We start from the raw sequence: 15,166 nt of genomic DNA, 5'->3' as shown, positions 1-15,166 counted from the left end.
GAAGTAGCATAGGTGAACATTCACTAATATGTGCTTTTCTCTCCACCCCAGGTAACACCGGGTCATTCTAGCTGACTGGCAAGAGATTAAACTTATTTGTTTTTTGTGAAATGTGAGCTCCTTGAGAGCAGGGGCTATCTAGCTTTCTGTTTGTATCCCAACACTTACTATTCACTAGTAGATGGGTCTTGAAAAATTAAAATCGGTTGTATGCATAAGGGTTGGGTGCTTTACATATAGTAAGTATTTAATAAATGTTCTCTTTTTAATTCATATCTTCAATCCTTGAATCTCTGGCACTGATCCAAGCTTAAATCAGAAATAGATGTAGCTAAGCATTGTTTAGTTATAGTTGACATTTACTTTGGAACTTGCTTAACCCCCAAGGTAGAGCCAGAGGCAAGATAAGCAAAGACTGGCTGAAAACCAGCTTTTCATAGTCTGTTTTTGGTACCAAAAGGTCAGCCTAATCTAGATGGCAAATTCCACATTAAGAGTGTGTAAGTTCATTCAGGGTCACAAAGCAATGGACAGATCATTTGGAGAGGGGAAAAAATAAATAAAACATGCCTTTTTTTTCCAGAGAAGCTAGCATGAAGGCAGGTTCCAGGTATGGAACAATACACTGCTGATTTAGGACAGGTTCATTGGAGAACCAAATCTTTTTGTGAAGTCCTGTCTTTGTTCCTTAGAGAACCACAATATATTGTGAAGCTTTTAGAATTTATCGTTGTTACTTATGTGTTCAACGGGATTTTTGTTAAGCAGAGACACTAGCAAGATTACAATCTGTGATGAGACTTGACTCACAGACTTTTCTACGAAACAGCAGAATCTAAGACTGTATTTCCACCATAGGTAGGAGGTGACAGTAGAACCATCAATGGTGTGTAGATAAACTATAGGCTTCGAGTCGTGAGGGTACAAGGTACAATTTCCTTCTCAGAAAACCTACATAGTAGGGGGCGGAGCCAAGATGGCGGCTGGTAAGCACGGACTAGAGTGAGCTCCGTACCTGAGTCCCTCCAAAAACCTATAAAAATGGCTCTGAACCAATTCTAGAACGGCAGAACCCACAGAACAGCAGAGGGAAGCAGGGCTCCAGCCCAGGACAGCCTGGATGGTCTCTGGGTAAGATCTATTCCACACGGAGCTGGGAGCTGGGAGCTGGGAGCTGGGAACGGAGTGGAGCAGAGCCCAGGCTGAGCGGCGTGGACGATCCAGACCAGAGGCCGGGCGGAGGGGGCCCTAGCGCCCTGAATACGTGAGCAGTTACCAGACCCCTCGACCCACAAACACCAAAGACTGCGGAGAAGGTTAGTGGGAAAAGCTGCGGGAGTGGAAGGAGTTCGCGGTTCGGTTTCCAGCCCCGGGGGCAGCGGAGGTGGGGCAGCTACAGCTGTTGTTACTTCCGGCTCCAGGCCCACCTGGTGGGGGGAATTAAGTGGCGGATCACAGCAGGGGTGCACAGCCTGCCGAAGATCTGAGCCCAGTCTGGACTGGGGGTCCTTGGGGAAGGAGGAGTGCGGCTCTGACAGAGCTGGCACCTCCCCCCCAAACGTAGAACATAGAACTCTGTAATCTACAAGCAGTCATACCCCACTGAAAAACTCAAGGGTCAAGTTAGTTGGTTGGGAATATGGCCAGGACGCGAAAACGTGCCCAGATTCAGTCTCAGACTTTGGATTCTTTCTTTGGTGACAAAGAAGACCAAAACATACAGCCTAAAGAAGACAGCAAAGTCATAGAGCCTACAACCAAAGCCTCCAAGAAAAACATGAACTGGCCCCAGACCATAGAAGAACTCAAAAAGGATTTGGAAAAGCAAGTTAGAGAAGTAGAGGAAAAATTGGGAAGAGAAATAAGAAGGATGCGAGAAAACCATGAAAAACAAGTCAATGACTTGCTAAAGGAGACCCAAAAAAATACTGAAAAATACACTGAAGAAAACAACACCTTACAAAATAGACTAACTCAAATGGCAAAAGAGCTCCAAAAAGCCAATGAGGAGAAGAATTCCTTGAAAGGCAGAATTAGCCAAATGGAAAAGGAGGTCCAAAAGACCACTGAAGAAAATACTACTTTAAAAATTAGATTGGAGCAAGTGGAAGCTAGTGACTTTATAAGAAATCAGGATATTATAAAACAGAACCAGAGGAATGAAAAAATGGAAGACAATGTGAAATATCTCCTTGGAAAAACCACTGACCTGGAAAATAGATCCAGGAGAGATAATTTAAAAATTATTGGACTACCTGAAAGCCATGATCAAAAAAAGAGCCTAGATACCATCTTTCAGGAAATTATCAAGGAGAACTGCCCTGATATTCTAGAGCCACAGGGCAAAATAGAAATTGAAAGAATCCATCGATCGCCTCCGCAAATAGATCCCAAAAAGAAATCTCCTAGGAATATTGTTGCCAAATTCCAGAGCTCCCAGATCAAGGAGAAAATACTGCAAGCAGCCAGAAAGAAACAATTTGAATATTGTGGAAACCCAATCAGAATAATCCAAGACCTGGCAGCTTCTACATTAAGAGATCAAAGGGCTTGGAATGCGATATTCCGGAGGTCAATGGAGCTAGGATTAAAGCCTAGAATCACCTACCCAGCAAAACTGAGTATCATGTTCCAAGGCAAAATATGGACTTTCAATAAAATGGAGGACTTTCAAGCTTTCTCAGTGAAAAGACCAGAACTGAATAGAAAATTTGACTTTCAAACACAAGAATCAAGAGAAGCATGAAAAGGTAATCAAGAAACGGAAATTGCAAGGGACTTACTAAAGTTGAACTGTTTTGTTTACATTCCTACATGGAAAGATGATGAGTATGATTCATGAGACCTCAGTATTAGGGTAGTTGAAGGGAATATGCATATATATATATGCATATATATATGTTTATGTATATATATAAATGAATGTGTATGTATGCATGTATCTATGTGTATATGTATGTATGTGTATGTATGTGTATATATATATATATGTAAAAGAAAGAGAGCAGACACAGGGTGAGTTGAGGATGAAGGGAAGATAGCTAAAAGAAATAAAATGAAATTAAGGGATGAGAGAGTAACTTACTGAGAGAGGGAGATAGGGAGAGATAGAATGGGGTGGATTATCTCCCATAAAGGTGGCAAGAGGAAGCAGTTCTAGGAGAGGAGGGGAGTGGGCAGGTGAGGGGGGAATGAGTGAACCTTGCTCTCATCAGATTTGGCCTGAGGGGGAATACCATACATACTCAGTTGGGTATCTTACCCCACAGGAAAGAAGAGGGAGGAAGATAAAAAAAAAAAATAAAAGGCAGGGGGATGATGGAGTGGAGGGCAGATGGGGGTGGAGGTAATCAAAACAAACACTTTGGAAAGGGGACAGGGTCAAGGAAGAAATTCAATAAAGCGGGATGGGTTGGGAAGGAGCAAAATGTAGTTAGCCTTTCACAACATGAATATTGTGGAAGGGTTATACATAATAATACATGTGTGGCCTAGGTTGAATTGCTCAACTTCTTAGGGAGGGTGGGTGGGAAGGGAAGAGGGAAGGGAATTTGGAACTCAAAGTTTTAAAATCAGATGTTCAAAAACAAAAAAACTTTTGTATGCAACTAAAAATAAGATACACAGGCAATGGGGCGTAGAAATTTATCTTGCCCTACAAGAAAGGAAGGGAAAAGGGGATGAGAGGGGAGGGGGGTGATAGAGGGGAGGGCTGACTGGGGAACAGGGCAACCAGAGTATACGCCATCTTGGAGTGGGGGGGGAGGGCAGAAATGGGGAGAAAATTTGTAATTCAAACTGTTGTGAAAATCAATGCTGAAAACCAAATATGTTAAATAAATAAATTGCATTAAAAAAAAATAAAAAAAAATATGAAAAAAAAAAAAAAAAGAAAACCTACATAGTAATGGGTAACAATTTCTTAATCTCAGCTTCCTTATCTTTTAAAGGATAACAATAGAATCCATAGTGTCCACCCCTCATGGGCATCAAATGAAATGTGTGTGAGTTGATTTGTACACCATCGATCAAATAGAAATGTCAACTATTGTTACATGTGCAGTACAATTCTACACCCCCTTAAAATAGTTATTCCGTGTTCTTGTTTCCCTGGGGAGCAGGTTTGGAAATCAGTATCTTGTTTGTGATTATTCGCCTATACAAGCACTATGTACAGCCAAACTGGACTCTAGAAATACTCCATAGTTTCTTGCTTCTTGAGGATTTTCTCATGCTGTTCTTTCTTCTAGAATGACTCTACAATATATACCCAACCCTTATGCACACAGCTTATTTTAATCTTTTAAGACCCATCTAAAAATCAGTTTCTTCATTAAGCCTTCCCTAATTTCTCCAAGAAGCATAACTTCTCTCTTTTCTTAATGACCAAGAGTCATGGTTTAATTCATTGCTTTTCAATTTTCTTTTAATTTTGTAACTTTTGCTAATATTATGTCAACTTTTTGCATATATTTGAAAATTCCTTATGTAAAAATTATGCCCTTTTGAATTTATGTAGGACTTCAACTCTAATATAAGTGTATTGATTCTAATTTATTTAAAGTATGCAATTCAACTCAGTGATATTATATGTCATTATGGGCAGATTAACATTATATGCAATTTTCCTCACCCATACTCTTTGAACTCTGAAAAGAAGAAAGGGAGGTTCCTTCTCATGTCTTTTACTTAGGGCCATGTTTATTCATTTTAGTCTCAAAACTTGCAATCTTGGTTTTTTGGCTATTGCTGTTATTTCAATTTACATCGTTGAAGAGATTGTGCATATTGTTTCTTTATCTGCATACTTTAAATCTGTTTATATATCTTCCTATACTTCTTTCTAGTTTTAATTGTCATTTCTTTCTATGAAGTAAAATCCCATAACATTCCATCACATTTATGTAATATAATTTATTTAGCCATTCCTTAATTCATGGATATCAATTTTGTTTCCAAATCATTACTGCTATAAAGTGTTATTATGTGTCCTTTGGTTTATATTGGCCTCTCTCTGGCTCTCTCTCTCTCAAACTCTTTGGAGTATATACCTAGCAAAGAGACATCTAGTCAAAAGATGTATATTTTAGTCATTTTCTTAACATAGTTCCAAAATTGCTTTCCAGAATGGTTGGACCAATTCACTCCTTTGATGCTTTCTGTATATTTATGATCCAATTTAATTCATCCTTTGGCATGTCTTCCAACCTATCGATTGATGTCTCAATTTGAACTTTTAAAGCATCCCCCTTTTAGGTCTTTAATATTATGGAATTTCTTTTTTGAATGTGTGTGTGTGTGTGTGTGTTTACTACTCATTTTACTATTATGGGGGAAGTCTGAGAGATGTCACTTTAGCTGAATTTCCTGTCTTGATAGAGTCAACTAGGTGGGAGGCTTTAATGTAGTTCAGGGACAGAAGTGGACAGGCATGTACCATTGTCTGTTAGTAATGGACAGCTTTTTGCGTATTTCTCATATTTGAAAATTATATTATACATTCCTTGAGAACAGAGATTATAATCTTATCAATCTTTTTCTAGAATCTGTATCCTCTGGAGCTATTTTGCTCCACTCAACTCTACTTTATTCTTGGTGACAACAACCTTATTGGGTGTGGGGGTAGGGAACAGGGAAGAAGATCTGACATAATTTTAGACTGCTTGTTATGATGCTTTAAGACAGATGAGGGACCTATCTTGTAATGCTCTTGTAATGGAGCTGTTCCTCTTTTATTTTGGCTGACTGCCTTTGCCACAGGTACTGATAAAGTGTAAGTGTTCTATGAGAATTTGCTCTCTACTTAGGTCAAAGCTAATATTTTACTAGAAACTATTCCCTAATATGGTAGCCATGTGATTTCCTGTTCAAAGTGTACTAAGAATGTGAAGAAAATAGGCTTGCCTTACAATTCATTCTGGAAAGGCCAGGACTCTTGTATTACCTAGGTCTTGGATTGCTGATTTTCTACATTATAAGGGTCTAAAATCTCATAGCTCCCTCCTTTCTGCAGTGACTAATGTCAGGACATCTGGATAGAGGACTGATTGAATCAGTGTGTAGTCCAACTTTCATACTAAGTTTTGTACAAACAGCATCTCTACAAAAAAAGTATTTCACGTCACTTTAAATATATTTTGAACAATTTGCTAACTAACCATTCCTATTTTCTTCACTTTCGCAAATGGGAAGACTCTAACTAAATCTGTTCATATAGAATTTTAGTACCTCTTTGCTTTCTTCTCAAATTAAGTCTGGCTTTTATGTCATCTTATACACCAACAGATCCAAACAAATCTTTAGATTTATTTCCATAATTTATGTAAATATCAATGGAATAATAAAAATCATTTAAATATGAATTCAATTTAAATTATTTTAATAATTTTATTTTATTATCTAGCATGAAGCACAATGCCTGGAACATAGTAAACACTTAATAAATATTGATTGATTGAATAATAAAAATGAAAATAAAAAAATACATATTTCATAATAGCTCATTCTCAAAAAGAGCTCACTTTATCCATCCTCTGAACAGCTTGGTGGCTCAGTGGATAATGTTGGATTTGAAGCCAGAAAGGCCTGAGTTCAAATATCTCTTCTGTCATTTATTACCTCTATGACCCCGGGCAAGTCACTTAACCTCTCTTACCATCAGTTTCCCACTCTGTATGACAACAACAACAACAACAAAAAGGGAGGAGAAAGGTGCTGTTCATCTTTTGAGAAAGAACTGGTAGAACCTGATTGGAAATCAAAGGTACTTTTTCTTTATTTTTCTTGGGGTATTTTCATCTGTGTTTTCTTTCACAGAATGACTTACATGGAAATGTGTTTTGCATGACTATACATGTATAACCTATGACAAATTGCTTGCCTTCTCAAGGGGGAGGAGGGAAAGAATTTGGAATCCAAAATTTGAAAAAAAAATGTTAAAATTGTTTTTACATGTAATTGGGAAAAATAAAATATTAATTTTAAAATGGGGATAAGAATAGAACTTACCTCAGTTTGCCATGAGGATTAAATCAAGTTTAAAACATTATGTAAATATTTATATTGCTATTATTATTTTTATAATTATTAAACTTTGCTTGATATCTTCCTATATCTGTCTTCCATTTTGTGTCAAAATTCTTTGAGAAGGCCATAGTTCATAAATCCATTTCCATCCTTTACACATTTCTCTTCTTAAGTCTCTTCAGTCTACCTTCAAACCTCATAATTCAACTGAAACTGCTCTTTTGAAAGTTAATAATGATCTCATAACTGCCACATCCAATGACCCTTTCCTTATCCTTCTGAACCTCTTTGTAGCCATCCGCATTGTAAATCACCCTCTTTTCCTTGATACTCTCTTCTCTCTAGGTTTTCATGATGCTGCTGCCTCCTAGTACACCTCCTGCCAATCTGACCACTCCATCTTACTCTCTTTTGCTAGATTTTAAAGGTCACACCAATTATTTCTTCTTTTTCCCTGATATACTATTTCTTTTAATGATTTCATCAGTTTCCCTGATTTAAGTTATTAGCCCTATGATTCCTAGATTTACTCATCCAGCTGTCCAGTCTTGCATCTCCAACTCACTGTTTGACAAATTAGAATGGATATTTCATAGATATTGTAAACTTATCAAGTCAAAACTGGGCCAATTATATTTCCCCATAAACCCTCCCCTTTTCCTAGCTTCCCTATTACTGTGGAGCATACCTTCTTATAGTTGCTCAGGCCCACAACCAAGGTACAAAATTCAACTTCTCACTCTCTCTCACTCTCCCCATATCCAATCTATTGTCAAGTCCTATTGATTCTACCTTGTTTCTTTTATGCAATGTTTTCTCCTTTAACATTGCAACCACTCTGGATTAAGCTCTCTTTCATTCATACTTGGATTATTGCAAATAGCCTTCTAGTTGGTTTCCCTGCCTCAAGTTTCTTCCCATTCCAATCCATTCTCCACTCAGCTATCAGATTTGTCTTTTTTTTTTGGAGGGGGCAAGGCAGGGCAATTGGGGTTAAGTGACTTTCCCAAGGTCACACAGCTAGTAAGTGTGTCAAGTGTCTGAGGCCAGATTTGAACACAGGTCCTCCTGACTCCTGGGCCGGTGCTCTACTCACTACAGATTTGTCTTTCTGAAGTGCAAATCTTACCATGTCACCCTTTTCCATTCAATCAACTCTAGTGACCTCTAAGTCAAATATAAATTCTTCCCTTTGGCTTTTAAATACTTTTTTAACCATGGCCTTTTTCTACATTTCCAATCTCTTTCATTTTAACATCCCCACTCTTCCAAATACTCCGTGATTTAGTGACACCGGTCTTGCTGCTCCTCAAATTAGATAATCCATCTCCCAACTCTGCATATTTTCACTGACTTTCACTAAAGACCACAATGCTTTCCCTCCTCATCCCTGTCTCTCCTCAGCTTCTTTGGCTTTCTTCAAGTTTTGGCAAAATTTCTGCCTTCCATAAGATGCTCTTTCCAGTCTGCTTTAACTGTAATGTCTTCTCTCTGAAATTATCTCCAAGTTATTTTGTCTATAGCTTGTTTAGCATAATTGTTTACATGTTGTTTCCTCCATTAAACTATGAACTCCTTAAGAACAAGGACTATCTTTTACCTTTCTATCCCCAGCAATTACCATTGTGCCTGACATACAGTAGGCACTTGACAGATGCTAATTGATTGATTGACTATATTTCTTCATAATTTTCACATGTTGGTTCATCAGAAGAATCTTTAATACCTTCCATTACTATAATTCATAGAACCATAGACTTTCATAGTTGGAAGGACCTTCAGAAGCCATCTCATTCAACTCATAACACACCAAAAGTCCTCTGTGGAATGTTCCTCTAAATTGTTCATTCAATTTTTTTCTTGAAGACGTCCAATAAGAGGGACCCCACTATTTCTTGAGGAAACTAATTCTGCTTTTTTAGCTTTGTTAAATTGGTGAGGTTTATTTTGCTAGTTAGTTTTGAGTTTTCTGTTTAAAAAAAATTAGTAGGGATTTAGAAGCTGACTGCCTTCACAGAGGTGAATAACCTCTTTCTACCTAAAACTATTTTCCTTTATTCAGTCTCATATCAGATTCTAAGGCAATTAAGAAGTATGTATTAATATCTTCTTATTAATTACCAAAATTACAAAATCTGCCATGAGCCTCAGTCCTTGTCTCTGTCTCTCACTTTCTCTGTGTGTATAGATACATGTCTACATACATTCAAACACACATATACTTATGCAAATGTAAACTTCTTTGTTTTCTAGGCTTAACAACCATCAATGTTCTTGCTTATATCACTTATTAAAAGTGTAGCAAAATCCTTCAAACACAGAAATAGTTATTTACAATTTATTAAGCAAAATCCCAAATTTACCTTTAGTCTTTTCCGTAACTCTTGATTTCTCTTGAATTTTTAATATTCAGTAGCACTTTTCAGTTTTCTCAGAATATCAATTAAAGCCTCTTTTCAAGAAATCTAGTCAAATTTCTAGTCAAGATCTGTGTTCAAATTTTTTTGGGGAAAGTAGTTGGAAGGAGTCTCATAAGCCATGTATATTCCAGCCAATTGTTGAATAATTATCCTCTCTACAACGTGAATAAAAAATAGTCATCTAGCCTATGCTTAAAGACTTCTAATGAGAAGGAACCCCCTATTTCCTGATGTGTCTGTGTAATTTATTTTAAGTTGTATTCTACTAAAATACACACTTCATTTTAGTAATGAGGCTTTTTGCAATCCTAATTTTCCTCTTTTGACAGTGTGCTCCTACTCTCAGTATTCTTTCTAATAATGTGATGCTCCAAGCTAAATACAATACTACAGAAGTAGTCTGAAAAGGGCAAGCTAGAATAGAATTACCACCTTCTTAGATCTGGATATATGCTTCTCTAAATGCAAGAGTATATTGGCTTTTTTTGATTGCCATATTACATCGTTCCTAGAATCATAGAAGTAAATAAGAAGAAATTGGATCTAAACTCATTACTTCACAAATGAGAATGAGTCTCAGAAATGTTTAGTGACTTGTACAAGTTCTCATGTTGTTATAGAAAATAGCAGAGGTGGGATTTCAACCCAAACCCTCTGACTTTAAGTCCAGCGCTCCATTATATCATCCTGCTACTTACCATGGATGGTACAGGGGATAGAATGCTGGGCTTAGAATAATTTTCTTTATCGGTAAAATAAGCTAAAGATTCAAATGGCAACCCACACCAGTATCTTTTCAAAAGAACACCAAATGGGTCACAATGATTCAGATACAACTAAAGACACCTGAATGACAACTGTCTTACCATGACTGCCAATTCTTCTACTTGTGAAGCTGATATTGTTTTTGCATACAAATATGAGTGCAAATTTGGGTAGTTAAGAAGACATTGTATATATAATACTTTGCAAGCATTAAATCATCACATACAGGCCAGAAATACTACAAGAATCAATCACAATAACAACAACAAGAAGATCTATGATTTTATTATTATTGAGAACTAACTATGAGGGAATTCCCCTGATGAGCCTAAATTGAAAACTTTCTGGCATGTAGTACGTAAGTCCCAAAGACATTCTTTTTTTCCATTTCCAAACAGATACAATATTTATCCACTCTTGCCCACTTTATTATCCACTATGTCTCTTAGCTTTAACAGTAATCATGATTTCTATTTATTGCTTTAAAATTTTTTTCTAATTAAATTTGACCTATTATAATCTTTGTGGATACTTTCACACTAACTTTTACCTTATTGATATTTCATTGGTATCATATTGAATTTCCATATTATTTAAATTCCTAATTAACTTCTGTTAAATTATTTTAAAATTGTTGCTATGTATACTCTATGGGTGCCCTTGTAGTTTTAGTTCATAAATTTGATGCATTTTCAAATTATTCCAAATAGCATTATTTTAGTTTTGTGAAAATATTTTTAAATATTTGTAATTTCCATAGGTTTATTTTCTCCTATTTTGTTTAACCTAATATACAACTTTGTTCTTTGTTGTTGTTGTTGAATCTAGTTGGATTTCCAAATAAATTGTTATGCCATGCACAAATATAGGTATTTTAACTTTTTTCTGTCAGTGATTTTTTTCTTACTTTCTTTTTCGTATCTTATTGTTATGGTTAGCATTTATAGAACTAAGTCAGCAAGTAAGAATGAAAATATAAAACTTTGTTTTACCCCTATTCTTAGTTGGAAATTTTCTAATGTTTTGTCTTTCATTATAATGCTAAATGATATATTTAGATGAATTATTTTTATCTCATCAGGTAAAATCCTTCCATTAGTATGGAGTTTTTTGTGTTTTAATAAAAAAATTTGCTTTGATTCATCAAATGGCTTTTAATATCAATTGTTGCAAGAAGTTTTGTTATTATTGACGTGATATGTTATACTAATTGCCTTCTGAACATTAAACTATCCTATTCCAGGTATTAATCCAATTTTATAACAATTGTTTTGAAATAATATTGTAATCTATTGGTATCTATGCAATTTCCTTCAACATTAATTAAATCATGTTGATCTGTAGATCTTTTGGGGGGATCAGGACAATGCTCATATTGCATAAAGATATGAACATATTTCAAATTTTCTACATTTTTGAAAAAATTATAGGTTATAAGGATTAGTTGTTATTCAAAATTAAGAAAGAATTTATCTAGTCATGTTTTTTAACTTGGCAATTCATTTAATTGTTCCTTAATTCATCTTTCCCATATCTATTAATTTAGCTTATGTATTTTGCCAATTTAGACATTTTATATTTTTATATAAAATTACATTTTATTCATTCAATATTTCATTGATGCATATCTCTATATAGTAGTCTGATCATTTTCCTTATGTTTTTGCCATTCACTGCATTCTGTCCATTGTTATTTTTATTTTGTAATGATTGATACTTTAAGTTTGCAAGTGCCTTATATAGATTGCCTTATTTAATCCTCACACTAGCCCTGTGAGGGAGTTATGAATATCCCTAATTTTTTAGATAATGAAACCCAGGCTCAGAGAGACTAAGTGATTTACATAGTGTCCTACAGAAGTACTTTCCAAAGCAGGTCTTCTTGACTTCTGGTCCAGCACTTATTCCACTATACCACACAGCTTATCATTTACTAATTAAATTGTCCTTTTAAATGTTGCTAATTTTCCTTTAATACTGACTTTTTGTAGTGTGTCAAGTTTTGATACATTAATTTTTAGCAAACTCAACTCATTAATACTTTTCTCTCCTTGTTATAATTTTCAGGAATATAATTGGACTCTGAGAACTGCTCTAGCTGCATTCCATAAATTTTCACATGTGATACTTATATTTTCCTTTCTTTAATAGAATTTTTATTGTTTCTATAATTTAATCTTTAGTCCAACCATTATTTAGCCATTTAATATTTATTTGCTTCTGAGCCCTGCATCATTTTTGTTATATTCCACTCGCTAATTACTGTTTTGGTACATTATGTTCTATAAAATAGTGTTTAGAATGCCTGTCTTTCTCAATTTATTTATGAGTTACTTATACTTTAAAGTAGAATCAATTTTGTGAATTTTCCATACATGTTTAAATATAAGTAAATTATTTACTCTGTGTTCTCCTGGCATTTTTGATATGGTGAAATGAGATAATCATATTCAAAGCACTCCTTAAATATAAAAGTACTATAAAAATACCAGCCCCTATTATCATTGTTGTTGTTAATGGTGTTCCTACTGTTATTGTATTTACCATTTAGTTTCCTCTATATATGCATCAAAACCCTTTGTGAAAGCATTCTATTCAAATCTGTAACATATTTAATATTCATTTAATTGGTTATCATAGTCTTCAAATATTATTATTGATATGTAAAAATATGCTTATATATGTATATATTTCCAATTTTTAAAAATAGTTGTTATGCCTTTAGGCATGCATAGATTTGTTTAATTTTTTAAAGAGCTGGATTTATTATTTCATTTGTTTGAGATTACTAAATCCTAGATTATAAACTTCTTTCACCAATATTAATAAATTACCTCCGCAATTTCAATTCTTCAACTTAGTTGCTTAAGACGTTGAGAGGTTAAGTGGTTTTCCCTAAGTTAGAAAGTTATTCTTCAGAGACAGGTCAAAAGCACAGATTTCACAGTGTTAAAAAGCTTGGAGACTTGGGAGAAACTGAGGGGGAGGTTTTACCTCCCACATTGCCTCTACTTCCACCAGATTTCTGTTGTACCATTAAGTCTGTTGAAGAAGTCAAGACTGTTAGAAACTATTGGCTGTATCTGGAAAGCTGAATGCAAGAAAGAATCACTTAATTTCCATAGAAAGGTATTTAATAATGATCATCAGAATATAGACAATAGGACAATTCTTAGCATAGTAAAGAAATCTTTCCCCCTCTCTTTGTACTCCCAGCACCCCTGCACAATGGCTATTGGTAGTAAATAAATAAGTAAATAATAACTATTTGTTGATTAATTAAGAGTAAATAAACTAGTATAAAGTTGGCCAACTAAGCACACAGCCTTTATAACCAGTCTTCTTTTGAAAATGCCAAGAGAGAAAAAGAAAATACCTATGTAGACTGTGTTTACAAAACAATTCAACAAGCATTTATTAAGTGCCTACTATGTGCTAGTCACTCTTACATTAATGCTAAATGTAACAGTAAGTGTGTAATAAAATTCTCAATAAAGTCTTATCTACTCTCTGAGTAGGGAGAAATTATTTTAATTTAGTGGGTTCAGGGAAAGTTTCATGGAATATGTTCTGCTTGGACTATATCTTGAAGACTGGGTAGATTTTCAATATTCACTTATGGCAAACAACATGTAGGTTACCCCTATGGGAAATTAAAAAAAAATAGTCTGGTTTAAGTAAGGTTGATCATACTCAGTATTCATGTAAGATAAAGTTGATAAAGAACAGTGGAGAACCATGTCAAGTTCTATATTCAATAGGTAATAGAGAACAAGTGAAGGATTTTGAGGAGTAAAATCATCAGCTAAGTGCATAAGGAAAATAAATTGGGCAATCTTGTGAAGGATGAATAAGAAAGGGAGAAGGAAGTCAGAAAGATTGACCAGGAGGCTATTGCAATAATTTAAGCTTGTAATAAAACATCAGACATTTATATAGTGCTTTATGGCTTAAAAAATGTTTCATCTCTGTCAATCATCCATTCATTTATATATCAACCAGCATTTATTAAGTGTGTGCCAGGTTATTACTATTGTACTAAAGCCTTGAAATACAAAGAAAGTGCACACAAGAAACTTAGCGTATATGAGTTCATATGTGAATGGTGGAATCAATATAAATAAATCAGAATAAAATAAATATAAAGTAGTTTTATATATTTCTTCTCATTTTATCTAGAGGAAGTGAAGATCTGTATTGAGTGGGTGATGAAGGAAAATAAGTAGTAGATTCAACAGCCTTTTTTCTTATATATCGGTCTTTGAAGGCATCTACTTTCTATCTGTCATCTTACCTGACTCGACCAGCCAAATTCCTTCAATTATTTTTACTGTGTCCTTAAGTTATATGAAATACAATAGATATTGAAAGGAAAGTATATGATAGTGCAGTAGGATATGAGTAGGATAGACATGCTATATACTAGATATTAAAAGGAGATTAATTAAATACAAGTGACAGGATAATAGGAGTTAGACTTCCAGAATAATTTGTAAGGCATGAGTCATACTTATGTCTAGGATTCATCAGCACCTCTTCTGTTTCTGTTTAGGATCAGACACTTTCCATTAGCCAATGAGTCTAAACAGTGCCTTCAGTCGAGCTTGAAGACAATAATTGTGCTGTTAGGCTTTCTGGTATAATTTTTTTTTTTCTTTCTGATGCACATCAGCCCTGCTCAGGTAATAGGCTAAAATGGGAATAATTTTCATTTACATTATGGAAAAATACTTGATATGCCACATGTGGAGTCACATGACCTGCCTCCTTGTTATGCAAAGTATCAACTATTCAAGAGCTAAGATAGAAGGTATTGACTTATTAGGGTTATGACTAATTATCACTATATTGTGCATGAGTACGTGTGTGTGTGTGTGTGTGCGTGCATGTGCGTGTGCATGTGTTTTCTTCTCAGAAGTGATTTGTATCTCTGACCATGCTAAATGCAGAATCAA

Source organism: Trichosurus vulpecula, chromosome 7, assembly GCF_011100635.1.
Source record: "Trichosurus vulpecula isolate mTriVul1 chromosome 7, mTriVul1.pri, whole genome shotgun sequence".
Lineage (NCBI taxonomy): Eukaryota > Metazoa > Chordata > Mammalia > Diprotodontia > Phalangeridae > Trichosurus > Trichosurus vulpecula.
Note: the sequence above shows the minus strand (reverse complement) of the source record.